General features: G+C 42.2%; 1 protein-coding gene across 2 annotated transcripts in view; it reads left to right on the top strand.

Annotated features, from left to right (window-relative positions):
* The window catches only part of LOC111147067 (WD repeat and FYVE domain containing 2), a 175,750-nt gene that overhangs the window by 35,221 nt on the left and 113,968 nt on the right, over positions 1-26,561 (top strand). The gene's annotated exons all lie outside the window — the stretch shown is intronic.

The following is a 26,561-nucleotide window of genomic DNA, read 5'->3' as shown; positions in this document are numbered from 1 at the left end:
CAGCCCTTCAGAGGGGTGCTGTGAGGTGAGCTTCTAGAACAGTGCCTGGCACATAGTTATAGTGTTACCAGGGTTTTCCTTTTTACAGGTAATTTATACTCAGCTTGTGAATTTCTTAAGAAATGTGTATGAAATGTCTTGCGTATTAATTGAATCAGCAGGCCATTTGTTGAGTTTGTATCGTTGTATCAAACCTGTGGAAGTTAAAGGGATTTGTCTGTATGTAGATACTTTTAAAGTAAGACTTTATGAAAATGTTTCTTAAATATTTTGAAAACCACCTCCCCCCAAATTGTTGATTCTAACTATATATATAAAGAAAGTGTTTATTATAAAGGAAATTTCTGTGGGGCTTCTGGTGTATTTTTATAAAATTCTAACTTAGTGAGGCCTTAATCTATTTAATAAAAAAATTCCTATTTAGGGTAGCTGTCAGAGATGTATTCTATTTTATTTTTATTTTTATTTAAAAATTATTTTTAAGATTTATTTATTTGAGAGAGAGAGAGTGCAAAGTGAGAGAGAGCATGAGCCAGGGAAAGGGTCAGAGGGAGAGGGAGAAGTAGGCTCCCTCCTGAGCAGGGAGCCCCATGTGGGACTCAGTCCCAGGACCCTGGGATCATGACCTAAGCCTAAGGCAAACGTTTAACTGACTGAGCCACCCAGGCGCCTCTTATTTTATTTTTTAAAGATTTTATTTATTTGCAAGAGAGAGGGTGCAAGAGTGGGAGAGCATGAGCAGGGGGGAGGGACAGAAGAGGAGGGAGAAGCAGTCTCCCAGCTGAGCTTGAACCCAGGACCCTGAAATCATGACCTGAGCCAAAGGCAGATGCTTAACTGACTGAGCCACCCAGGTGCCCTTCAGAGATGTATATTATAGCAGTAACTCTTTATTTTTAAAAAATTTAAAGAAGATTTTATTCATTTATTTGACAGAGACAATGAGAAAACACAAGCAGGGGGAGCAGCAGAGGGAGAGGGAGAAGCAGGAAGCCCAATGAGAGGCTCAATCCCAGGACCCTGGGATCATGACCTGAGCTGAAGGCAGATGCTTAATGACTGAGCCACCCAGGCATCCCTCTAGCAGTGACTCTTTAGCTATGTTTGGGTTTGTCTGACAGGGAAGATACATTCCATCAACAGAAAGGAAATCTTTTTAGACAGTCTTCTGTACACATGATGTCCAAGTACAGAGTTCTTTACTATTGTGATATCTTGTCATTTAGTATAGTGTGAGTAGTGCGAAGTTGTCCTCTTCTGAGCATGGTGGAGTTTCTCCTCCCTCTGATCTTTCTTCCTTTTACCCCTACTTCCCTCAGTCATTTTCTTTTTCTTCTCTGAAGAAAAAGCTCTTCTCAGCTCTTTTCCACCCTGTCTTCTCATGCATGAGCTAATGTTTCATGTTCTTAGATTTCTTGGGATAGAGGAAGACAGACCTTTTTCCTAGGATCGGGGGTGGGGTGGGGTGGGGTGGGGTAGAAAAATCTCTCCTGCCACCTTAGCAAAAACGGTGGGTTGAATCTCCAGAAATTTCAAGATATGTGTCCGTAGCCTGATTTATTTGAGAAGTAGGCTAACGTTCTAGGCCTTAAATTTCCAGGCTAGTATGTTTGGCTTACTGGTTTTCTTTTTCCTATCTAGTTGTTAAATAGAAAAAGCTCTTAAGTCTTTGTAATATTTAAAAGAAGCTTGATTCAAAAACGATGAAGCTACCCGTGCTTCTATTTCCTGTTAATTTCACCTGCCATTTATTCACTCAGCAGCCTTGGACTGACTGTGGAAATCAAACTCTTTATGAAGAGAGCAATCACACCTCAGCTGATGTAGAAATACACTTTAATGCCAAAATTTGGGACGCCTCTGAAGCACAAGTGAGAAGCACTCTACAAGTTCAGCAGTATTTTGCCTTGTGACCTGGGGCCCCTGGGTTTGGTGCCACATTTTAGCAGCACTGCCTTAAGAGTAACCATAAAGAGAGCATAGGGAAGGTAATATATTTTGGGGCACTGACTGTGTGCTAGCACCGTGTTATTTTGCATCACCTCATTAGTAGAAGTTTGCTGTAGCCTAATGGACGGTTTGTCTCTCACTCTGTGGTATTTATAATAAACTAAGAGTTGACAGTGTGGTGCTCTGCTACCAGCTTCTGAGCTTCCTGAGGGCAGGGACCGTATCTTGTTCTGCTGTGTATCACAGTGGGATTCTGCAGCGTGTGTCACTGAAGTTAGTTTTGTGAATGCCCGTGTAGGTGGATGGATGGATGAATAGGTGGAGTCAGTCCAGATGTAGAATCTGGTCTCTGCCCTGGAGAAGTCCATGATTTACAGAGAATGAATGGATCTTGAAGTCATCAGTAGATGTCTGAAGGGTTTCCTGTGGGAGAGTGTCTGCGGCCTGTTTACCTCGAATGAAGTAAACATACCTGTTGCTGTCGCTCATGACCTACCCCAAACCTTCACTGTTAGTGTACAGCGTCAGCCCGTGACTAATCCCCGTTCTCATACAGTGTTGCTGGAATTTCCCTGAGCACAAAACTTCACAATTGCAGAAGATGGGAGGCTTGCCAGAGCCGAACAATAAAGGCTTGGGGTGCCTCCTCCCTGCCTGTCGCCATTGTGAGTGCTGGGAGAGGGTGTGTTGAAGAGGAGTAAGCACAGGCTGCCGTCACAAGATGGTGGGAGCTTATCCACCTTTGGTAAGGCTAGAGAAGTGAACAAAATATGGGATGCCTTTTGCCTCTTTAAAAATGTACCATAATGCTGCGCCTGGGTGGCTCAGTGGGTTAAAGCCTCTGCCTTCCGCTCAGGTCATGATCTCAGGGTCCAGGGATCGAGCCCCGCATGGGGCTCTCTGCTCAGCAGGGAGCCTGCTTCCTCCTCTCTCTCTCTCTCTGCCTGCCTCTATGCCTACTTGTAATCTCTGTCCGTCAAATAAATAAATAAATAAAATCTTAAAAAAAATATATACCATAAGGGTGAGCTGCGGAGCGCAACGTCAGAAAAAAGAAATGGTGCCTCACTTTCTTTCTTTGCCTTTCCTTTCTCTCTCAGCTCTGTCTGTTGGGTCGTTCCTCACAAGACGTTCTTCTTCCACCCTTCCCAGCAGGCAAATAAAGAGGAACTCTGGAAGGTGTTGAGTGGAGGTTCTTTTCCTGGCCCTTCCACAACTAAATAATGGGACTGTGAGAGCCCTCACATAGGACGGGGGACTATTTTCCTCACTCTGTCTCATGCTGTGGGCAGTCAGAAATAAGGGTGAGATGGGGCGCCTGGGTGGCTCAGTGGGTTAAAGCTTCTGCCTTCAGCTCAGGTCATGATCCCAGGGTCCTTGGGATCGAGCCCCACATCGGACTCTCTGCTTTGTGGGGAGTCCGCTTCCTCCTCTCTCTCTGCCTGCCTCTCTGCCTACTTGTGATCTCTGTCAAATAAATAAATAAAATATTAAAAAAAAAAGAAATAAGGGTGAGAAGAAACTGGTTACTTACAGGACTTAAAGGCAGAGAGAAGAACTCCTTATTTTTGAATCATTTGGGCTGATCCTCCTTACAGGCCCCTTCCCACTGGGGAAGTGGGTAGGGGGAACAGCTTAAATGTAGTGTAATCTAGTAAAATTAGTTTGATGCAACAATTCAAATTTTTTTAGGTAAATGGTCCATTTTCAACATGTAAAGTGCTCTGATTTTTATACGTCCTTTCCACCATAGTCCTCATTCACGTGGCGCCGAGTTGGGGGAGGGTGCTGGGTGGGGGGGATGGACAGGGTCTGGAAACCCACCTGGTAACCTCCGATCCCTTTTGGCTCGGCCAGGAAGCAGCTGTTCTGGCCTGTTGCCTGGCCTGGAGATGGCTGAGGGATGACGCCCCTCCCTGGAGTCTGCTGCAGAAAACTCTTGCTGGTCGAGCTCCTGTTTTGCTTGTCATGCTCTGTCATGCCTGGTAGTGCTCCTGGCAGGCTCCCCTTCACTCTGGCTCTCATGGCCATGCTTCCCCTCTGGGCCTCTGCCATATCCTTCAGCCAGCTCTTGGCTTGGTGATCTGGTCCCCTGCTGGCTTTGTAGTGGCGTCACCTCACCCCTTACCAGTCACTCCCATGACCCTCCACCCACCGCACCCCATCTGCATCAGTTCACTTCTGTCTCACCCTATTCAGGCAGGATTTTTTGGGTCTCATGGAAGAAAAACAAAAGCCAGGGCCAAGGAGGTAAAAGATCAATCCCAGCCATTGTTCTCTCTGACTTTGTTGTAGCACATGGTTGACTCTGATGGGACTGACCGGATTGGTGTGGTGGGGCCGGCGAGGCAGTCTTTTCCCAGAATCCTAAATGGGAAGCATGGCGGAGGCCTTCTTTCTTCTTTCACCCTGCATACCTTTCAAGAGGGGAGGTTGGGACACACTTAGCTCACCCACTTCCTCTCCTGACTCTGGCTCTCCTCTTTTCTCACTTCCCTGTGGGCCAGGCCCTGTGCCCTTTGCCTTGTCCTGTTAGGATAGAATGTCCCTTCCATCTAAAACGTGGTGAAATAGTCCTGTTGGCTTCATTGTGTTTACTAAAGTTAAAGTGATTTAGAGAAATATATTTTCTCTGGATAAGGCATGGGATTCCTGCTGCAAAAATCATGTCTGTTTCCTCTCATCCCCTCCTCCCTTCTTGCATTTGGCAGACACACACCTTGGATAGACTGAGGGCCGCGCGTGTTCAGTGCGAGAACACTAATAGCTCTGCGGTACTCTTCACTAAATCCGGAAGAGTTAACGGACTTTGTTTACCTGGGAAATAGCCGCCTTTAAAACAATTAAGACTATTTTGCATAGAAGATATCTTTTGGACTTTTGTATCTTAAACAGAGTTACAAATAATCAAGTGGCAGCTGCCTTAGCTCTCAGGGAGTTTTAAAGTACGCAGTGTAATGGCTGGCCAGATTGGTCCTTTTGGGTTTCCTCAGGCCCAGATGACAGTTGCCATCTGGAAAAATACAGAGAGGATTATTAGATTGGTTCTGGAGTGGCCACGTAGTGACTCAAAAATCTGGGAGGCTGGAAAACCAAACCAAAACAGAACTTCAGGGGTAGGACATTGATCCGCCCCAGTGAGTGATGTGGTGGGATTTTCTGTTTTTAAATCAGGAAAAGCCATACTTCCTTCCATCCTTTCTTCTTAATTTTGTTTATATATTTTTGCTCCGTTGTACTTAATGTAGAACATGGGAGGTGTGTGTGAGAGAGAGACAGAGAGAGAAAGGGAGGGAGGGAAGGATGGGATGTTTAGCTTCCTATTAAATATGGCATTTTAGTTTTGTAAAATTGCACTGAAATTGGAGGTCATTATCTTCCTCTTCACAAAGGTGCAGGATTAACTCAGAGCACCTTTGTGTTCTGATTCACCCCAGGAGGCCATATGCTGACGGCACTGAGCTTTGCAATATTTGCATCCCTAAAGATAATATTTGAAAATTTTTTTTAAAGATTTTATTTATTTGACAGAGAGAGACACAACGAGAGAGGGAACACAAGCAGGGGGAGTGGGAGAGGGAGAAACAGGCCTCCCGCCGAGCAGGGAGCCCTATGCGGGGCTGGATCCCAGGACCCTGGGATAATGACCTGAGCCTAAGGCAGTCCCTTAACGACTGAGCCACCCAGGTGCCCCAATTTTAAAAGAATGTTTAACTGGAGCGCTTGACTTTCTTCTCTATGTTTTGAGACCCTTCTTTAGGTAGTTTCTTTGTTTTTATTATTATTCTTTATTCCAGTCTTGTGAATCTGTCCAAATATTTATAAGCCCACACACGTTTCCTTGCAGCCAGCATCTCCTGTGGCGGCCCACTGGTGCGTAAATGACTGTTCTTTGTACAGCAACACATATTTACAGCGCGCTGTGGACCACGGCTCTTTCTCTAGTTACATTCTCTGTCTCAGATGCCTCAGCAACAGTTTACAAGTTTCAAATTCTGAACCTGGTAGAGGGCAGGACTCCCTCTGTAAAATGAAAGTTAACCAAGAGAGATCTTAGAATAACACTCATTCATTTGCTCATTTATTAAACATTTACTTACTGTCTGCCTGGCACCCTGCTGGGTTGTGAGCATAACATCACAGGACACCCAGTTTTGTTCTCCAAAAGCTCACAGCCTGCTCAGGGAGGCAGGGAAGTAAACAGTTAGAGTAGAGAAGTCTGATCAGATAATTTATAGTCTAAACTGGGACTCTTTTAAAAGTAAAGGTAAGGGGTGCCTGGATGGCTCAGTCATTAAGCGTCTGCCTTCTGCTCAGGTCGTAATGCCAGGGTCCTGGGCTCCTTGCTTGGTTGGGGGGGGAGGTCTGCTTCTCCCTCTGCCTGCTGTACCCCTTGCTTTTGCTTGCTCGCTCTATCTCAAAATACATAAATGAAACTTAAAAAAAATTAAAAATAAAAGTAAACTTAAAGACAAAGACGGTTAAGATGGGGGAGCGCCCGGCTGGTTCAGTCTGGAGAGCATGCAATTCTTGATCTCAGGGTCATGAGTTCAAGCCCTATATTGGGCATGGAGTCTCCCAAACTCCTAAAACAACAACAAAAAACCTGGTTAAGGTGGTAAATTTCATGTTATGTGTTTTTTCCTAAAATTAAAAAAAAGTGAAAGTAGGTGCTTTCACTGTATAGGCCAGAGCAGCCGACATAAGCCAGGGCAGCCTGGCCAAAACAGATTAACCAACAACCTACTGCAGCTAGTGCTCTAGTAGGAGGATGAAAGGGAGAAGGGGAAGGAGCGGGGAGAATGATGGGACTATGAAAGAACGCCAAGCCTTGCTTTCCTCATCTCTAAAATGGGCATGGTCATAGCACCTAATTTATGGATGTTTTAGCAGGATTGAGTGAATTAATTCAAGCTCCTGGGACTGCCTGAGAGAGCAGAGGTTTTAAAAATCTCTGTAAGATAGGGAAACCGAAGGCACCCCATGAAAGAAAAAGCTGTTGTTTGTTTTCCCTTTGCTGCTTTTCCTGCTTCTCTTCTTGCTGGGACCTGCACCCCCCCCCCCCCCCACACATGCCTTCATGTATGTCCACCTTGTAAGGGTCTTTGGAGTCTTCCAGCCCAATAGAGAATGTCTAAGGAGTGTGTGGGAGAGATCGTCATGAATGTTTTTCAAGACCGCTGACTCGAGACACCTTGATGCCAAGACCCCTGGCTCCAGGGTGTGAGTGACTTGTGGAGGCCACCTGACCACACCTCCCTGTTCGACCAGTTCCTGGATGCCTGAGAGGACACGTGCCGCAGACCACCATCCTCAGTAAAAATTCCAGACCCTAAGTAAACATGAGGCATGTGCTCCTTTTCCTTTTTGAGGCTCCCAGATGCTCTGTCTTTATTTGCTCTCTCTAGGGCTTCAATAAACTGCTCTCACTTCTTTTCAGCTCGCATTTGATTTCCATCCTGTGCGAAGCCAAGGACCCTCTTGGCTAGGCCCTTGGAAACTGCTCTGGTTCCTTGGACCTGGACTCTCTTCATCAGCTTCAGCCAGTTTTATTAGTCCCCTGTGATTTTCCTGTCCATATATTTTCGTGTGTGTTTTACACAGTACCAAACCTCTTGACAGATGTCAACATGAAAGAATGTATATCATGTGAACATTTGGAAACTACCTTATTTCCAGCTTTTTCCCATTCCCTCTAAAAATCCTGGATGTTCTGTGGTTCCTGTCCTCCCAATCTTGTGGTCGTTTCTGTCTTTCCACAACAGGCAGTTATGACAGACCGCTCTTTTTTAAGGGTTGGATACTGTTTTTATCCACTAAAGTAAGTTCTTCACCATCTCATCCCCTCCCCCAAGCTTCTAAACTAGAGGGCCACACTAAAGAGACATAATTAAATGGCTGTGCTGCCCCTGTCCCCTAATACTCCTTTCAAGAGCTGTCTTTGAAGGGATTGAACCCTGTTTTGAGATAATGTGATAAAGGATGAAAGATCAGAGAAAGGATTGGGTTGGGGGAAACCACTGTATGGTACAATTTGATTCATTGAATCAGAGGCTTTTCCAAGCACACGCTTTCTGGGGCTAGTTGTGGACAGATGACTGCTGGATTCCAATAGAATGAATTTGCTAAAAGCAGGAGTTCAGATTTCATCGGTGACACTCTAACCCTGTGTCTCTGGTCTTGTGTGATTATTTATAGTTTGGTTCCCCAGAACTAGGCTGTGAGCCGTCCCTCTTATACTTTTGTGACTCCTGGTTTGCTTTTCCTGGTTCCATTCATCACTCGGAGTGGCAGGCATCTTGTGTGCTGGGTCTCAATGTGCTCGCACGAGGCCACTTTCACGCTGCTCGTTTCACTTTAATTCATCATGGGTTTGGCAAATGTGAGAGGAGTTCCTGACTATGTCTCAGGCACTATTCTAGTCAGGAGATAATATTGTAAACAACACGAAGATCCTTGTCACTGTGGAGCATACATTCTGTGGGGAGAAATAAACAGTAATCAATAGCTAAGTAAAGAGTGTGTTAGAAAGTGAATAAGCAGCCTGGCAAAAACATGGAGCAGAGTAAAAGGACTGAGAATGCAGGTATGGGTTTGGGGGAGATGAAGTTTCCATGTTTTGTAAAGGAATGGCCAGCCCTCACTGACTCACTGACAGTGCTAAGTCCTCCCTAAGAAGGCTATATTTGAACTGAGAATGGAATGGTGAGGGGCTAGCCTTGGGGTTTTCTGGCATGGGTAGCAGCGAGGGTAGAGGCCCTATGGCAAGAACATCCTCAGAGGTCAGCAGGGAGACCATTGTGGCTGGGAGGAGAGTGCTCGCAGTCAAGGTCAAGGGGATGGTCACAGAAGGAAGTACTGGAGGCCAGCATGAAGATGTTGGCATTTCCTCCGGCAAAATGGAGGGGCTGCTGCAGAGTTTTGATTAGAGGAGTGCTAAGATTTCTCTTATTTTAATGCGATCCACTGACTTATTTGAGACTCAGCCAGGGGTGGGGTTGGGGCGGGAGTGGGGTCAGCAGCTGGAGGACCAATTAGGAGGCTACCCATTGCAGGAGGAGTTGTGGCTTTGACCAGGAAGGACTATGGTGGTAGAGGTAGTGAGAGGTGGTAAGGTTCTGGATATATATATATAGACTTCCATCATTCAAACTTGACTTAGTGGCTTCTGGTCAAGTATATAACAGTGGTACAGCGCTGTAGCCACAAACATTCCTTGTATTGGTGTGATGGTTTCCTCCTCTGTTAAGGGCACATGTGTCTAGCACTCGTTTGTGTAAATGTTTGAGGCGCAAAATTCAGGTTTCTTGGGTTTCATCTTGTTTCAAAGCTGGAACGAATATAGCTGTTTTTTTAGCCTCAGTTATGTAATGAAGAGAATTTGTTTATGTCAAAAGTAATAATCTCTTTAAAAAACAAATAGATATTTTAATATACAAAGCAAAATTGTTCCACCCAAGCCTGTCGCGAACCACCGTGATAGTTTGGTCCCTATTCTTAATAAGAGTCAATTAAAATATTCCTCCATCTGTAGGGTTTCAGAAGTTCAGTACAAAAATGGAAATCATTTATAGAATAAGTATATCCGGACTTGAGAGCTAAGCAAAAATATTACTGAGGCCAACTAAAATCCTGTGGAATTCAGCCAAGATTAGCCAGCTCAGAGTGCAGCCAGCCCTGGCAGCGGGTGGAATGCTGACAGGCCAGGACTTTGAAAAGGAGACTGATATCAGCGGAGGGGATTTTCACCTGATGTAGCATTTCATACTTCACACCCCAGCGAGTTACTTCTGTTGTATTGTTTTAATATTGTCATATATTGTTCGTGTAGTTATGAGTAAGTCTGGCGAAGAATTTGTGGTGAAATAGAATAGAAACCATGGTTGGGGAGGTGGAGGGCCCCGGGCCACCACTAGGCCTGCTGCCACACCAGTGAGCTTGCAGTGAGGATCTGAGGGAGGACGGATGTGGAAGGGGAGCTAATACTTGAAAATTTCCCTTGAAATCTCCAACTCTTAGATGGGTGAGGGTGTGAGGCTCAAGTCTTGTCTTCAGGGTGGAAATCTTTGGCGGTAGCACCTACATCTTTTCTTGTTGTTAGTACTGGTGGAAGCATTTGTGCAGTAGAGGGAAGACTGCGTTTGGAGTGATACTGGTTTGGTTCGGATGTCAGCTTTCCGTCCTGTTGTGTGCAAGGCTCGAATCAGTTCACACGCCTCAGTTTACTTCTGTAGGGTAGTTTTTCATGTCTATTCACTAGAGGTCTTGGAAGGATCATCCCAACACACATACAAGTACAGGAAGCATCATCTCCCGCGCAAGACTCATTAAATAGCTCCTTCCTGTTTCTCCACCAGTGGCTCAAACGATTAATTTTGAGAGTTACTGTCGTAGACGGTTATAGCTTATTTAATTTTGTATATTAAAGCATATATTGTATTTCATAATTCATGTGAATGATGGGCAGGGCCTCAAACAAAATGAAACAAGCCTAACAGAAATTTTTATTTCAGTGAATTTTTTGTTTGCAAATTAGTGAATTTGATGTTTACAGATTCTTCAGTGCCTCTTGTCGCGGTAGCAAAGACAACAGCAATAGCCATAAAGGCGGAGCTTCATTTCCGTTCCTTGCGGGCGGAGAAGGGGAAGGAGGAGGAGCGAATAGGGCACGTGATGCCCCGCAGACGCCGCCCACCCCGCGTTTGACTGAGGAATTCTCTTCGTTGAGGATTTGTAGTATCTAAAAAGGGCTCCAGAACTCGACTGGCCAGCAAGTAACAAATAGGATTACAGGTAAAGATTGAGCAGCAGGGCAAATTCTTTCAGGGTTTAGACGTCTTCCGAAGACGTCTTTGTGTGCTCAGCGGAACATTTCTGTTTATAGCTGGGATCCGGTTGATCCTAGTTGTTGAATGTACGTTTCCAGTTTCCTTGTGTGTGAAACGAGGAGTTGGCCTAGGTTATTTCTCAGGTGTCCTTCAGTTTTGCAACTGAAATCGTGAGATCCAGATTTTCAGTTTTAAGCTGTGGAGAAGGGGTCTTGAAGGATGCCTGTGAGATTAATGGATCGAACTCCACCCGTGTGAAGTCCCTCACACTGTTCCATCCACCTCATAGTGTGGGGCAGGTTAACTGGAGGAAGTCTCTGAAGCATGCCAAAAGGGTAGTGTAGATTTCTTCAGGTCTGCTTTGGTCTCTAAACATTCATTTTGTCTCCAGTAGATTCAGGGCACAGATGGTTACTGGTGTTAATTAAATATCGAAAAGAATTTGAGTCCCTTGGAAATGATGCATTATAACCATGAATTTGTCTTAATATTATCTTTATGGAACATGGCACATGAAAAGAGAATTTTGCTATTGGCGAAAAATGGATTTCGATTTCCTGATTTAATGTGATTTTAGGAAAGGCTCTTGAGTGATTAAAGTTAAAGTTCTTTCCTGCAACATGCTCTGTTTATCTATTTTAATTTTCTTATATTTAATCTATGAAGGCTGTAATCAGTAATCATGAAATGAAGGCACATGAAAGGGAACTGCTCTAGAAAGTGTTACACCCTACCTAGGGGATAATCATGAACAGCATCATGAACTTAACTTTTGTATAAAACTATTATGCATGTGGTGGAGAATTAGAAAACTCCTACATGTGACAAATCAATTTGAAAGATGTCTAATTGGAAAATAAGAAGAAAAGTCCCTGTGTCATTATGGCTGAGAGGTCATCAGGCCTCTTTCTTCAGTGACACTTCTCTTTTAGTTCTTTTGAAATATGTACTTTTTTCTTTTTTCAGTTTATACAGTATTTACATTCTTATAAAAAAATACAGAAAGTCCAAAAAAGTATAGGAAGCTGGAGGTAAGAAACCACCCCTGATCTACCATGTTGGAGAAACCAGTAACAGATTTCTTTAAGCTTTTTTTCCTCCAATTTTAGAATAGTTTTATGTGTATGTATACAATCATATAAACCTTGTATTTGCCTAACATGATGTCCCCAGCACACCGACGAAAGTGATTGGGTGGAAAAATGGAGCCTCAGCCATGAAAGATACATGGGACCCATTGAGTCAGCCTGGAACTGCCTGCCTTCTGGCTTTTTGTTTAAATCACTGTGGTTGGAATTCTGTTACATGCAACTCACATCATCCTAAACTGAGAAAACTGCCTTGAATTTATTCATTCTTTCCACTTATGATTCCTTACTTTCTCACACAATCAAAATAGAGCCTGTCATCCATAGTGGGCTGTACATGGCCTTTCTCTTCTCATGTCACATACAATTGCTACTTTCTATTTTTTTTTTTTTTTTTAAGTAATCTCTACACGCAAGGTGGGGCTTGAACTCACAACCCTGAGATTGAGAGTAGTATGCTCTTTCAGCTGAGCTTTGTTTTTTTGTTTTGTTTTTTGTTTTTTAAGGATTGTATTTATTTATTTGACAGACAGAGATTACAAGTAGGCAGAGAGAGGGGGAAGCAGGCTCCCCACTGAGCAAAGAGCCCGATGCGGGGCTCGATCCCAGGACCCTGGGATCATGACCTGAGCTGAAGGCAGAGGCTTAACCCACTGAACCACCCAGGTGCCCCTCAACTGAGTTTTGAAGGGGAAAGGTGCCCCTTGATTTCTTACTTTTGTAACATGTGAATGTAGAATACATTTCTACAAGTGGAATTTTTGGGTCAAAGATTATATGCTTTTTAAGGTTTTTTGACCTCTGAGGATTTCCTTTATTTTCTTGTCAGCTCATCATAAGACTTTAAGAACTTTTTAAATTTATTTTAATGAGTTTTTGGTGTTTTAAACTGGTAGCGTTTCCTCTTCTTTGTTCTTCTTTTTTTAAGTGTTTGGTTCACCACAGTGCCTGCAATGTTCTTTCTTTCTTTGTATACACTTTTTGAAGCAACTACTATATCCCTTGTACTTTTTGCAAACATTACCTCATTTAACAACCACCGGGGTGAGTGGTATTTTGCTCTTTTACCCAGTTGGTGAATATTCCTCTGTTTGATCTTACCCTGGCATCTTGTGTTAGGTTTTCAAAATTATTATCCTTTCTGATTATTTACCTTTTTCTAAGTTTTGTTTTGCTTTATTTTGTCCTTATCCTCTCTTTTAAAGTAGAAGAGCAGTCTATTTGTGACTTGGGAGTTACATGTCCAATTTTGTTCTGATTGTGAGTACATTTAAAATATGAACTTTTTTAACATTGGAACAGAATCTGTGGAGTTCCCATAAACGTGTTTCAGCACGTTGTTTCCTTCCTTCCTCTTACTGCCTAAATTTTGTTGAAATGCTTAGAAATGTTTGTTCATACATTTTAACGTTTTGCTCCTTTAAGCATCATTGCTAAATATTTCTCTCATTTCAACACCATTAGCATTGTTTTGTTAGTTTTATTATTCACTGTGATTTCTTTCATACTCCTATATGTCTACACTTTTTTTTTTTTTTTTTTTTTAAGATTTATTTGAGAGAGAAAGAGAGTACACAAGTGGTGAGAGGGGCAAAGAGAGAAGGAGAGAAATCCTGAACCAAATTCCCCACCAGGGACAGAGCTCTATGTGGGTCTTGATCCTAGGATCCTGAAATCCTGACGGTGACCTTTTAATTCATGTTCCTTTTTATCGCTGTTAATCTTGGTGGAGGTTCAGATGTCTATTTTTCTCCCAACATTCAGAAATTTTGGGATGTGTGGATCCTTTATGATGAATTCTGCCAAGCTCTGAATGAATAATTTCAGTCTGAAAAAGTCATTTTTAAGTTCTGTTTTTCTTCCCCATTATTTACTTGATTCTTATTTCTCCTTTACACAATCATTATTTCTTTCCTGTTTCATTTTCTCTTTCAGAATTCTGATGATGCACATATTTAAGGTTCTGGAAGTTATTCAAGAACTATTTTTTCTTTTTCTTTCTTTCTTTTTTTTTTTTTAAGATTTTATTTATTTATTTAGAGAGAGAGCACATGTGTGAGCAGGGGTGGGGCAAACTGAGAGGGAGAGAGAATCTTAAACTGACTCCCTGTTAAGCGCAGAGCCCATCCCAGGGCTCAGTCCTATGGCCCTGAGACATGACCTGAGTTGGCCGCTTAACCCACTGAGTGCCCCCAGGGGCTGTCTTTTCACAGGTAATATCTGGTTTTTCCTTACTTCTCTGTGAGTTTTGGGAGATCTCATTGAACAGCTAGATCTCTGCAGGTCCCCCTTGTTACTCTGCAGTAGCCAGTCTGCATTTCACTGCCTGTTTTTCAGACCTTCAGTTTCACTGTTTACCTTCAAGTACTATCGATTCACTGTTGCTCCTTTTCACCTTTCATCCTACTAACATTCGCATGAGTGATTCACTGTTCTCTGGAATCTTCCTGAGAATGTAAATTTTTAAGATTTGTAAACTTGTTTTGTTTTTTTTTTTCAGTTACCCTAATTATTCAGATGATTCCCCTTCTCTTAAAATATCTGAGTCTTTCCTCCCATCTCCATTGCTAGCTTCTCTGTTGGCTCATCTGCCAGGTGAGAGGTCTAGTCTGTTCAATATTGGTAACTGAAATATGCTTTGTCAGGGGCTGTGAAAGTCATTGTTCTGTTCTTTTCATTATAGGCAAAAATAGGGGGAAAGTTAGATTTATTGTCCTTTCTCATCAGCAGCTCAGAGTTCTAGTAGTCTGTGTGGGGTAGGGGTGGAGCTGTGGGCAGTGGGAGACAGCTGTAGGGCAGAGTACCCCTTTTGTGGAGGAACAGTCTCCCTTTTGTGTTGCTTTGGCAGCTCTAAGCCAACTGGAGTAGTTTCCCTTTCCCCTGAATAGCTGCCTGGCCTGGCATCCAGGCAGAAGCTCTAGCATAGCTCTTTGTCCCACGCTGGCCTTGCTTCCAGCCTCCGCTCCAATTTACGAGCTGTCCTTGGGATCTGAAGAGGAGACCCTGGTGGACTTGGGCCCTCTGTGTAATGGAGTGCTTACGAGGTGAAGCTTGAGTCGGATGGATAGTCATTGGGTTCTAGTTCTGGCTTTGATGCTTTTTAGCTGTTCAACACCGGGTGTCTTGTTTAACCGTCTGAACACCAGCTTCCTGGTATATCTAATGATATTGAAATTTGTTAACAACTTAAGGCCCTTCGTGGGACTTCCAGCTCTCAGTAACTGGTGGATGGTAGGCTTTGGTTGATGACGACGTCCCAGGGCCTGCCCGCAGATTGGTCTCTTCTCTCATTATGCTCCTTTTCTAAGCCATCCTCTGCTGACTCTCCTCAAGGGTTCATGTTTGTGGATGGGGCTCTTAAGTGGCCAGTTGGTGGTGAAGAATTTTCCTTCATGGAGTTACCTGGGGCATTTTCACAAAAAGTGATGAGAAAAGGGAGTCATGCATCATATTTGTTCAAGGTACTCACATATCATTCTTTATTATTTTTTTTAAAGACTTATTTATTTGAGAGAGCGGGGGGAGAGAGTGAATATATGTGAGCAGGGGAAGGGGTAGAGGGAGAGAGAGAGTCCTCAAGCAGACTCCCTCCTGAGTGTGGAGTCTGATGTGGGGCTGGATCCCAGGACCCTGGGATCATGACTGGAGCCGAAGTCAAGAGTCAGATGCCTAACTGACTGAGCCACCCAGGCACCCCTCACATGTAATTCTTTAAACCAATATAGCTTATTTTAATAAATGGTGTGAGGTAAGAGTCCACTTTTTTGGGAAACAAATAATTAGGGTGGCACCTCTTATTATATAATTTATCTTTTCACCCATTCTTTTTTTTTTTTTTTTTAGTTTTTAAAGATTTATTTATTTGATAGAGACAATGAGAAACTGAATACAAGCAGGGGGGAGTGGGAGAGGGAGAAGCAGGCTTCCCCCTGAGCAGGGAGCCCGATGCCGGGACCCTGGGATCATGACCTGAGCAGAAGGCAGACACTTAATGACTGAACCACCCAGGCGCCCCTCCCCCATTATTCTTAATAACTTGTTAGTGTGCTAATTAGTATATATGCTTGAGTCTGTTTCTGGGTTTTATTTTTTTCCACTGCAGTCTGTTTATTTTGCTGTAGTGCCATGATATTTGAATCTTTTTTCTTCAGTGGCAGGACTATTTGTGAAGAGCATGGGGTTTGGAGACAGGCTACCAGAGTTTGAATTCTGGATCCTGTAATTCCTAAGAGGTTTACCCAACCTCTGTGTACCTCAGTTTCATCATCTTAAAAATGGACATAGTGATAGTGCCAATCTGTAGGACCTGCATAAAGATGAAATCAAACAATTCCCATAAAGTAACTAAAACTGAGCCCTTCTTAGTGTAAGTGCTCACTAAATGTTACTTATAATTATTACATCTCAAAATCTCTTACCATGCATAACACAGATGTTGTTAGTTTTGAGTCCAAATTTCAAAACTGAAGATCAGAAAAGTGTAAGGATTTTTTTCTTCATCATCTTTTTTCTCCTTATTTCCAAGCAGACATGTGGCTTTAATTCTATGAATAAAAACACCAAGAACTAACAGTGTAGTCTTGCAAAGCCCAGGTGGTGTGTTTTTGGGAAAGAGTGAATAAAAACCTGACTCTGGGCTCATGAGGCCTGGGACCCCATTTATACCCTCTTGGTATTTCTAGTACTAGTCCTGGTTTATAGTACATACTCAGCGCATGCTTTCCAAAATGAAGAAGTAATACTTTAGCCTTTTAAAAAAACAGTTTTAAAAAATACTGTGAGGGGCACCCGGGTGACTCAGTTGGTTAAACATCCGACTTGGGGTGCCTGGGTGGCTCAGTCATTAAGCATCTACCTTTGGCTCAGGTCATGGTCCCAGGGTCCTGGAATCGAGTCCCACATCGGGGGCTCCCTGCTCAGTGGGAAACCTGCTTCTCCCTTTCCCTCTGCCTTCTGCTTCTCCCTGCTTGTGTTCTCTCTGTCTCTGTCAAATATATAAATAAAATCTTCAAAAAAAAAACAAAAGAAAAACATCTGACTTGGGCTCAGGTCATGATGTTAGGGTTCTGGGAGCCACACTCAGTGGGGAGTCTGCTTGTCACTCACCCTTTTGCCCCTCTCCCGATCGCGCGCGCGCGCTCTCTCTCTCTCTCTCTCCCCAAATAAAATTTTTAAAAAGGAATATAATGAGACCAAGTTAGAGTTGATTAAACTTTTGCAAATCTACAATATCTGTTACCACCTTAAGAATGGAGAGAGGCTGGTTTTTCCTCAAGATACTCAGTGCCAAGAAGTAAATTTAGTAGAGTAAGGAGAACTAGTTGGCTGAAACATTTTATGTAAACTGATCAAAGCGATTGGATGTGTTGTGGATTAAGTGGATTTCATCCACACTGACAAGGCTCAGAGTTGGAGGAGAAGCCCCATAAGGAAGCCCCCATTCTTTTCAGTGGCATAAGAGGAGTTGGGAGAGAAATTAAGAAGTAACTGTGGTTTTCTGAGCCAGTCTGTAAGAGTCGCAGCTCCAGGTAGCTGAGAGGGTTTGACAGGATAGCAGGCTGTTTGTCTTGTGTACCTCTAGGCCTGTGAGAAGTGAGTAAATGCAGATCTGCCTGAAGCGCTGTGCAAGGGGCTGCAAGTGCCCATAGGCCATTTTCTTTGCCTCCTGTCTTCTGTTATCTAAATAGTGAAAATTTCATGAAGCTTCCTGCATTTCTCCTTCTGTGCTCACAGTCTGCCACACTCCAGGGGGTCAGACAGCTTCAGAAACAAGATGGAGGCAGGAGAGAGACTGAGGCTTTAGAGTTGGGCTGCCTGGGATACCTCCAGGTTCTTCCCTTCACTGGCTTGGGGGCTACAGGTGGGCCGGCGTGTGTGCTGTGCAGCTCCTCACTTCTCAAATGGAAATGAAAACAGGATCCCCCTCCTCAAACTTTTCTGAGGATTAGATGAAGGAAAGCAAGTAAAGAACAATGTGTCTTATGTAAGGAAATTCTCAGTAGGGTGCCATCTTAGTCTGTTTGTGCCACAGTAACAAATTACTGAGGATTGGGTGGTTTTCTCACAGTCCTGCTGGCTGAAAGTCTGTGATCAAGGTGTCGGCATGGTCAGGTTCTTGTTGAGAGCCTTCTTCCTGGGTTGTGGATGACCATCTGTCTTCTCGTTGTAGCCTCACATGGTGGAGAGATGGTGTTTATTCTTAAAAGGGCACATTCACAAGGGCTCCACCTTCAAGACCTAATTACCTCCCAAAGGCCCTACCTCCTAACAGTCACATTGGAGCTTAGGATTCCAACAGATGAATTTTGGGAGGGACGTAAACATTGAGTATGTAACAGATATTCCTTGGACTACTACCGCCGCTCTTTACTTCCTCAGCTAGTAGGAGAAATGGAAGCTTTACTCTAACCATACCACCACTCTTCATTGCTCTTCTGGTGTCCCCATATCTGGGCAGAATTCTCAGACTCTGGGAGTGCCTGCATACATGTTAATCTGGCTTGATGCTTATCAGAAGGGATGCCCACCAGGAGTTTTTGGAACTTTTTTACAATGTGCTGGATACCCACCGTTGTCTTCCTTTATATATCATTTTCATACACACACACACACACACACACACACACACACACACACACACACACGTGTGTGTATATAACGTATCTTTTGGGCATTTGGTGATATTTGAAAATTTCAGCTTTTTCTTATTTGCAGGTTGCTGTGCTAGCTTCAGCTGCCTTCTGCAGCTTACATTCATGCATACAAATTACACTCATGGACCTTCATGCTTTAGACTCAAAAATTCCCATTTTGCAATTATCTTAGTTATCTTGGCCATGGTCAACTGGTTGTTATCAAAGCCTGTAGGCTATGATCAGTATAGCTTGGGAAGTGCCATTCCTAGCAGAGAGGGCAAAGAGGGAATTGACCTTGACCCACTTTGGCAAGATGGAAATTAGCCAGTTTTCTGGCTTTGTGTTCTGTCTTTTTAATCACAGAAAGCAAAATCATTGCAGCAGTCACTCAGGCTCAGTTAACCGAAAAGACTCAAAAGATTTCCCAAAGCGTACTTACCTAGGGCTTTAGTAAAAACAATGGATACAACACAGCAGGAGAAAGTAAGTACAAGGCAAACATCAAGGAGGTCTTGTACATCCCAGGTCCTTTCTCATTTGCACATGCTTTTTGTCTTTGTTTCTGGAGCCTTCAGGATACCTGTGAGATAGTTTGGCTTAGACAAATAGATCAGTGAACAAAATAGAGTCCACAAAGAGACCCACACACCTACACAGTGAATTGATTTTTGACAAATGCGGTGGAGCAAGGATTATCTTTTCAACAAATGATGCTGGAACAGTTGGATATGCACATATTAAAAAAGTGAACTTTGACCCATGCCTCATACATTTATAAAATGAACATAGAATAGATCATAGACTTAAATGTAAAACCTCAGACCACAAAGCTTCTAGAAGAAACATAGGACAAGATTTTTGTGATCAGAAGCTACATTTTACAAAATCCCCAGGTTATTCTTATACACAGGAAAATTGGAAAAGGACCACCCTGTGTAAGGTGTGTGTTGAGAGATGAGCACTAGTTATGCAGGTGAAAAAGGAGGATGGGGGAGAGAAATGCTTCAGAGGGGCAGTGCACGCAGGGGGCCCAAGGGTATGAGGAGTGAGGGCATGGCTTTCACTGAATAAATTCATGCAAGAATTTTCACCACTGTGTGGTGAAATAAAAAGAAAAAAGACAATATAATGGGTTTTTTTTAATATCTAAAATTAAGTTTATTCAGATTTTAGAATTCTTAGATCATGTCCTTCTTAACTCTTTGTAAAGTGAAAGTGCTGGCAAATTGTATGTTTTTGTTTTTGCTTAAAATGTTTTTTCCTTGGCAAATTCAAAAGCTGACAACCCTGTTTAACTCACCACCCTTCTAGTTTTAGGTTTAGTTTTTCTCCTGGCCTATGAAATCCAGCCAGGTTTGGCCATTACCGAGTTGGAGAACTAAAAGTAGTTGGGTAGAGCGTTGGGCAGCTGGGGCCAGAGGAGCGTATTGGGTTCAGATTCTGGAGGACCTGGTAGACCAAGCGGGTGGCCTTGATTCAACAGCATCCCTCCCCCACCATCTTTGAAGGTTGAGCCATAGTTGGATTTGCATTTTAGAAAGTTGACTTAAGTGGCGGGTGAAAGGATCAGAGAAGAGTGAAATAGGAGGCTGAAGATGAGGTAGGAGGCCCTTGCCAAGGCAGTGTGATACCGCAGAGCGAGGACAGACTTCATTTACATCACGGAGGTGGAATCGACAGGAATTAACAATCTATTGGACAGAAGGAGGAACTTTACATTAGTTAAATTACTGTCTGACTTTAAGTTTTGGTGAATTTTGTATGCGCAAATAAGTACGAGTCAGTGCCATTCTCAAACCTCTTAAATGGATTGATTTAAATGACTATGGAGTGGAGTGATTGAGCATCTGTGCAGTGTAGTCCCTCAAAGACAAAGAGAAACTCATTAAAATGAGATCAGAGAGTTAATCCATCTTCACACTTAAGTACCCATTCATGAAAAGCTATGCTGTGTGACTCAGAAAATGCTGATTTCATTCATTTTCTTACGTATGTAACTACTTGGGAGAATGCTAGCTAGTAAAAATATGGGGTACTGCTAAGCTTTTGGACGTTTATTTTTGCAGGGATTAACTCAATACTGCTGCGTATTATGTAGAGCAATAATTTGCATATCATGCCTGATTTACAGAACGGCTTCTGGTGGAGGGGCTCTGTGGTTTGTGAGCCTTATTAGCTCAAGATTCTGAGGAAATTCTTAGGAATTTCAGGATCTTCTTGGAGGTTAATGTATTCTTGAAAAGAATTTTAAGAAAATGATTTCGTTTCTAGTAGTACTTTTACCTGACTTCTCTGACAAAAATACAAATGAGAGTTGACTAATAAACAGAAGGTTCTGTTTCTCTGGCTTCTCTGCATTTCGTGAGTTAGCGTGTAAGCTTTTCTGTTGTTATGGCTTAAGTTTCAGCATGTTTTCCAAGGGAGGCCAAGATATAATGAATTATTTCTAGACTTTTATAGACTTTTCTTCAACCAACACATAAAGAAATTTTAGTGTTGTAGGTTCATCTACACTGTTTTGCACCATTTATTTTGATACATCAAGGACATTCTATGGGAGCTTACGGGGGAGGTTCGATATGGAAGGAAAGTTAATGTGATTTTGATTTATGGGATTTATTAACATTCATGAGTATATATTATGTATCTCAAAACCCACAGGAAGGGAAGTTGATTATAGGAGGAGAGGATATCCATATACTATGTTTTTTTCAACATAACATGAGATTTTTCAACCCTTCATGCTAAAACATCACTTTATATCAAGCAAAATTCTAGAGGGTTATTCTTCTATGTTTATTTGACCTGGCAGAGTAAAGATGTAGTATCATTGTCTTTTGATTTTCCCCATTTCATACTTCCTATGTATTACTACAGAGCATGTCCAATACATTTAAAATTTGTGAGAAATATGATTAGTCTTAGTTACTTTATAAAATAGAGTAGTATAAAGGCTTTTATGATTCCATCTAGAAATTCAGTTCTCGTCGCTTGTCATAAGGGAGAGCAGATGGATGTTCAAAATAATGTAGATTATTTAATATGGAATCTGAATACGTTTATGCCATTTAGTGTTTTCCAGTAGTGAGGAAAATTTAATTTCCTAATGAAATACATTTAAGCACTGCAGAAAATAGACATTTGCATCCACTCTGCTAACTTCAAAGTAGCCCATATGCTATTGTCTCCCTTATCATTTACATGTGCTACTGTAAGTTGTGTATTGAGAACATGAGAACTTTAGAAATGTTCTAGCAGGTTTATTCTGATACTCTGATTTCTTTTGGGCATATATGCCAGGTAATTTGGCTCAGCTGTTAACACCTTAAAAGCATGGCCTTTTCTAGGTTGTTCATTAATTTTAGAGACCCAGAAATTATTATCCACTCTCTAGAAATAAAAAGTGTTTCATTTGTGAACTAATTATTAATACCAACAAAGGATTCTGGAGGACCTGGTAAACCAATTCATATAGCCAACTGGATGATGATACTGTTTAGTACTACTTGAAATTAACATCCACTACTATTTCTCTATTCATAATTCCTCTGTACTCAAAGGACGCTGTGCCTTTTTGTTACATGCTATTATAGATACAGTTATGGGTTAAGACGTCAAGATTTTTTTAAAAGATATAATCTGTTTTATTTTTATTTTTTAAAGATTTGTTTATTTTAAAGTGCAGGAGAGCAAGCATGTGAGCAGGGGGAGGGGGGAGGGAGAGAAGCAGAACCCCGCTGAGTGCAGAGACAGACCAGGGGCTCAGGAATCTGAGATTATGACCTGCATGGAAACCAAGAGTCAGATGCTTAACTGAGTGAGCCACCCAGACACCCCGACAGTAGGCTTTTTGTGTTACTTTTCCCACCATCTTCCTCTGTCATTTTGATCAAATTGTTTAATTCCTCTAGACTCCAAACGCCTTCGGACATTGACTATGAATGATATCTTTGCTTTACTCACCTTAGGGTGTTTTGTAAAGGATAAAGAGAAATAGAGGAAGGTAGGCAAAATGGATGGATTTTATATTTTCTGCTCTACTTTCTTTAATTTCATTAGTGGAAGTTATTTCCCAAAATCATGTCTTGCCTAACTTGGGTCCATGTTATTCATGGAGCATTTCCAATCATCACTGAAATATAAAAGGTAGTGTTGAAAAACGTGTGGCATGTTTCTTATGAGAACATGGACAGCAAAGAAAAAGTAGTTATGATCTAATGATATGTGACTGAATTCCTGTTTTCTTTAACAAGGCCTACCTTCATTCTTAGAGAATATTTTCTTTGCCTGAAGTTCTAGGACATTAGGGAAATGGGAGCATAGCTGTAGTCTGATCAGTTATCTTGGAAAGGAAATGGTAACTTTCAGGGGCTGGGTGGCTCAGTCAGTTAAGCGTCTGCCTTTGGCTCAGGTCATGATCTTTAGGTCCTGGGATTGAGCTCCACAATCAGACTCCCTGCTCAGCGGGGAGTCTGCTTCTCTGTTCTTCCCCCATTCTCGTTCTCTCTCTCTCTCTCAAATAGATAAAAAATCTTTTTAAAAAAAGGAAAGGAGGGGGCGCCTGGGTGGCTCAGTGGGTTAAAGCCTCTGCCTTTGGCTCAGGTCATGGTCTCAGGGTCCTGGGATCGAGCCCCGCATTGGGCTCTCTGCTCGGCAGGGAGCCTGCCTCCCCTTCTCCCTCTGCCTTCCTCTCTGCCTACTTGTGATCTCTCTCTCTCTGTGTCAAATAAATAAAATAAAATATTTTTTTTAAAAAAAGGAAAGGAAGTGATAACTTTTGATCTGATCTGGGCTCATTTCCCACCATTGATTATCTTCATCTTAGAATTGACATTTTTCACTATTTCTGTAAGAGTCTGAGCCATTATCTCTCAACTCTTACCTCTTACCCCTTCTTATATTATTCCTTCCAATTATACATATCTTAGAGCTTCTCATTCTAATCTTTTTCACTCTTTAATGTTTTTAAAATTTTAATATTTTCCATATCTTTGTCTTCATGAGGATCGTCTTATGGAGTGTTTTTCATTTATCTTTAGTTTATAAATCCTCTCTTCGATTGTATCTAATCTGTCCCATTTGTCCATTGGAATTTTTATTTCAGTAAAATTTTTCATTTTCAGAAGTTCTGTTTTTTTAATCCACTGTCTATATATTTTCAGCCTCTTTTATTCTTGAAGCACATTGAATGTAGTTATTTTATATTGTATTTCTGATGATTTTAGTATTTGAAGTCTTTATTAGTCCCTTTTTGTTCTTTGATTTTTGCTGGTTCTCACTCTGATACCTAGTTTCCAGGTGAGTTTTGTCATTTTAAAAACTGGATCTACTCATTTCCCTTAGAACTTCATCTGGGGAAATTTTTTAAGGTCTCCTTGAAGTTGAGTTACTCCATAAGAGTGGGTTTGCTTTTGCTTCTTTGGTTACCTGAGTACATCATAAATCTAGGACAACTTAAAATTAAATTCTTGGAGTGCCCGGGTGGCTCAGTGGGTTAAAGCCTCTGCCTTCAGCTCAGGTCATGATCCCAGGGTCTTGGGATCAAGCCCCGCATTAGGCTCTCTGCTCAGCAGGGAGCCTGCTTCCCTTACTCTCTCTCTGCCTGCCTCTCTGCCTACTTGTGATCTCTCTCTGTCAAATGAATGAATAAAGTCTTTTAAAAAATATTAAATTCTCCATTAGAGGCTTCTCAGATCACAAAAGAAGAGTAAATTTGTACCAGATCTTTCATGAGGGTCAGCTTGTAGAAAACAGCTTGATTTATTGATTGATTGATTTTTATGTAGATGAGTTTCCTTGCTTTCCCATTTCTGCATTGGGGGGGCGGTTATGTCTCTTATATACTCTTGCACCAAGGGTGTAGCCTTTGGAATCTGGGCTTAAATAAGGTTTCTTATTAGATTTCCCATGTTAGTTAGGCTCTAGAATCTTTCTCCTATAGCCCATGCCCAGTGTGACATTAAAATGGATACCTAAGATCTACAGGGTCCAACAGAAACTCTTAAGGTTAAAAACGTAATAGTTTAAAATTGCTAAGAACTCCCTTATAAGAGTTTTGGGGAGCTGCAGATCTCTCACTTTCAAACAAGTTTTCAAATAACAACACCAAAAAGAAAACCAGATTCTACTAAATTGAAGCCAGCATTTGATTGCTTTTAATCTGGAAGGTCTTTCAGTGTCTATTCTGTCACGCTGCCGAAAATCAGTGAGATTTTCCAGCTTCTCTTTCTGGAAAAGTGAGTTGACTTTGGGAAGATTTTCCTTGTTTTTCAAATATGGGTGGTAACTCCATCCCGATCTGTCTTCATCATCTGTGTGGCTCTCCAGACTGGAAATGTTGTAGCCACCTTTGGCTCTTTATCCATCCTGTGATTTCTTCTTAGAGATGGTTCTAGGACTTAGTTTTTCCTCCTTAATACCCTGCCATGACTCCCTTTTAACCTTTTGATCACTAGAGGAGGCTCTCAGTTGGTCTTCTAGTTTTTAATTTTTCTCTTGTCTAATCCAAGTTGCTTGCTGCTGCCAGCATAATCTTTTGAAAACATCCCCTTTCGTTATGTAAACTTACCCACTTACACATGGTTCAGAAACTCTCATTTGTTCCTTTTTGCATAGGATACCAAGTCTGATTCCTCCAAACCCTACGTCCCATTTGGATTTGGATTCTGGAGGGGAACATGCTGCTTTACCCTGTTGGAGTGGGCAAGTGAATTCCTTTTACATATTCTCAGCCAAGGATGCTCTTTATTGGCCCTCTGACGGCTGCATCTTTGGCACCTCTGCGAAGGTTACACTTGCAGAGAGATAGAGAGCCTGTTTCTTTTATAAAAACTTAAAAAAAGTTTACCATTTGAACCACCTTTAGGTGTACAGTTCAATGACATGAAGTACATTTACACTGCTGTGCATTCATCCCTATTACCCATTTCTCAGATGGGAACTCCATACCCATTGAACAGTAACTCTCCATTTGCCCCTCCTCCCAGCTCTGCTTGTATTTTAAGGTGTAGCAAGTTTCCTAGACATTTTGCTACATGAGGCTACCCTGGAAAGGATCATCAGTTTATCTGGCCAGGGGCATCCTCCGAATCACTGCTTTTTCTTTCAGTTTACTGTTTCATTAAGTCCCTCCTGTGCATTTATCACGTACTTGGCACTGTAGCGGGCTGTAGGAATATAGGGGTGAGGAGGATGACGACAGACCGGGCCCCCCTGCTGTGGATAGAGGCAAGAACAATATTTAAATCACATTGTTCCTCCGGCAATTCCATCCGTATTCCTCCTCGTGGGTGATCTTGATGAACACTCCACTCTCATATTGTTGAATTGCTCAGACTGACAGTTCAAGGCTTGTACTCCTTTGTCTTTTGCCTGTGAAGGACTCTGGCCGAGGAACAGATGGCATTGCTGATGCTAATATCCAGGAACCCATCCAGCCTCTCTGATCTGGTACATTCCGAGTGCTGGCCTATGGGTTACTCCTCACTGTTGCACTGGGAATGTGTTCATGTTTTTTCTCTTCTATATCCACTTCTTTTTCCTTTCTTTTATGTATTTATATGACCTTTTCCAAGCGCCTTCTCTGGGCTAAGTACTGTATATATTTAAAGTAAAAGTATTATAGGTATTAAAAAATAAAAATTCCTTTGAAGTTCTCAAGGAGTTCATGGACTTGCTAACTAGGATCGACAGACAGGCAATGTGACTGTTCTGACATTGGCAAGATGCAGTGTGATTCCAGACCTTCGTTCCGCCCAGGAGTCTGGTAGGCTTACCTGGGGAGTTGTGCTAAAATGAGAGAGCAGATCTGCAGGTACAGCAGTGAGAGGTGAGAGGAAGGGAGTCTGGGAATTCTAAAACCCATAACTATGCAAAGACTGGAAGCTGTGCTTAAACATTAGCCACAAAGAGTTTAACCAAGAAAACAAAATAAACAAGCACGGCTGGAAGGCTAGGAAACTAATTGCAGCCCCAGAGTAGTGCTTAATAGTAACGAAACCACTCAGAATTAAGACCTTATTGGGGGAGGCTTCTTTTTCTTGAGGCCCTTACTATTGCTT

Source organism: Enhydra lutris, unplaced genomic scaffold (genome assembly GCF_002288905.1).
Source record: "Enhydra lutris kenyoni isolate GAN:26980312 unplaced genomic scaffold, ASM228890v2 scaffoldscaffold15, whole genome shotgun sequence".
NCBI classification, from domain to species: Eukaryota; Metazoa; Chordata; class Mammalia; order Carnivora; family Mustelidae; genus Enhydra; species Enhydra lutris.
The sequence above is the reverse complement of the archived record's forward strand: the minus strand, read 5'-3'. Positions and strand labels throughout refer to the sequence as shown.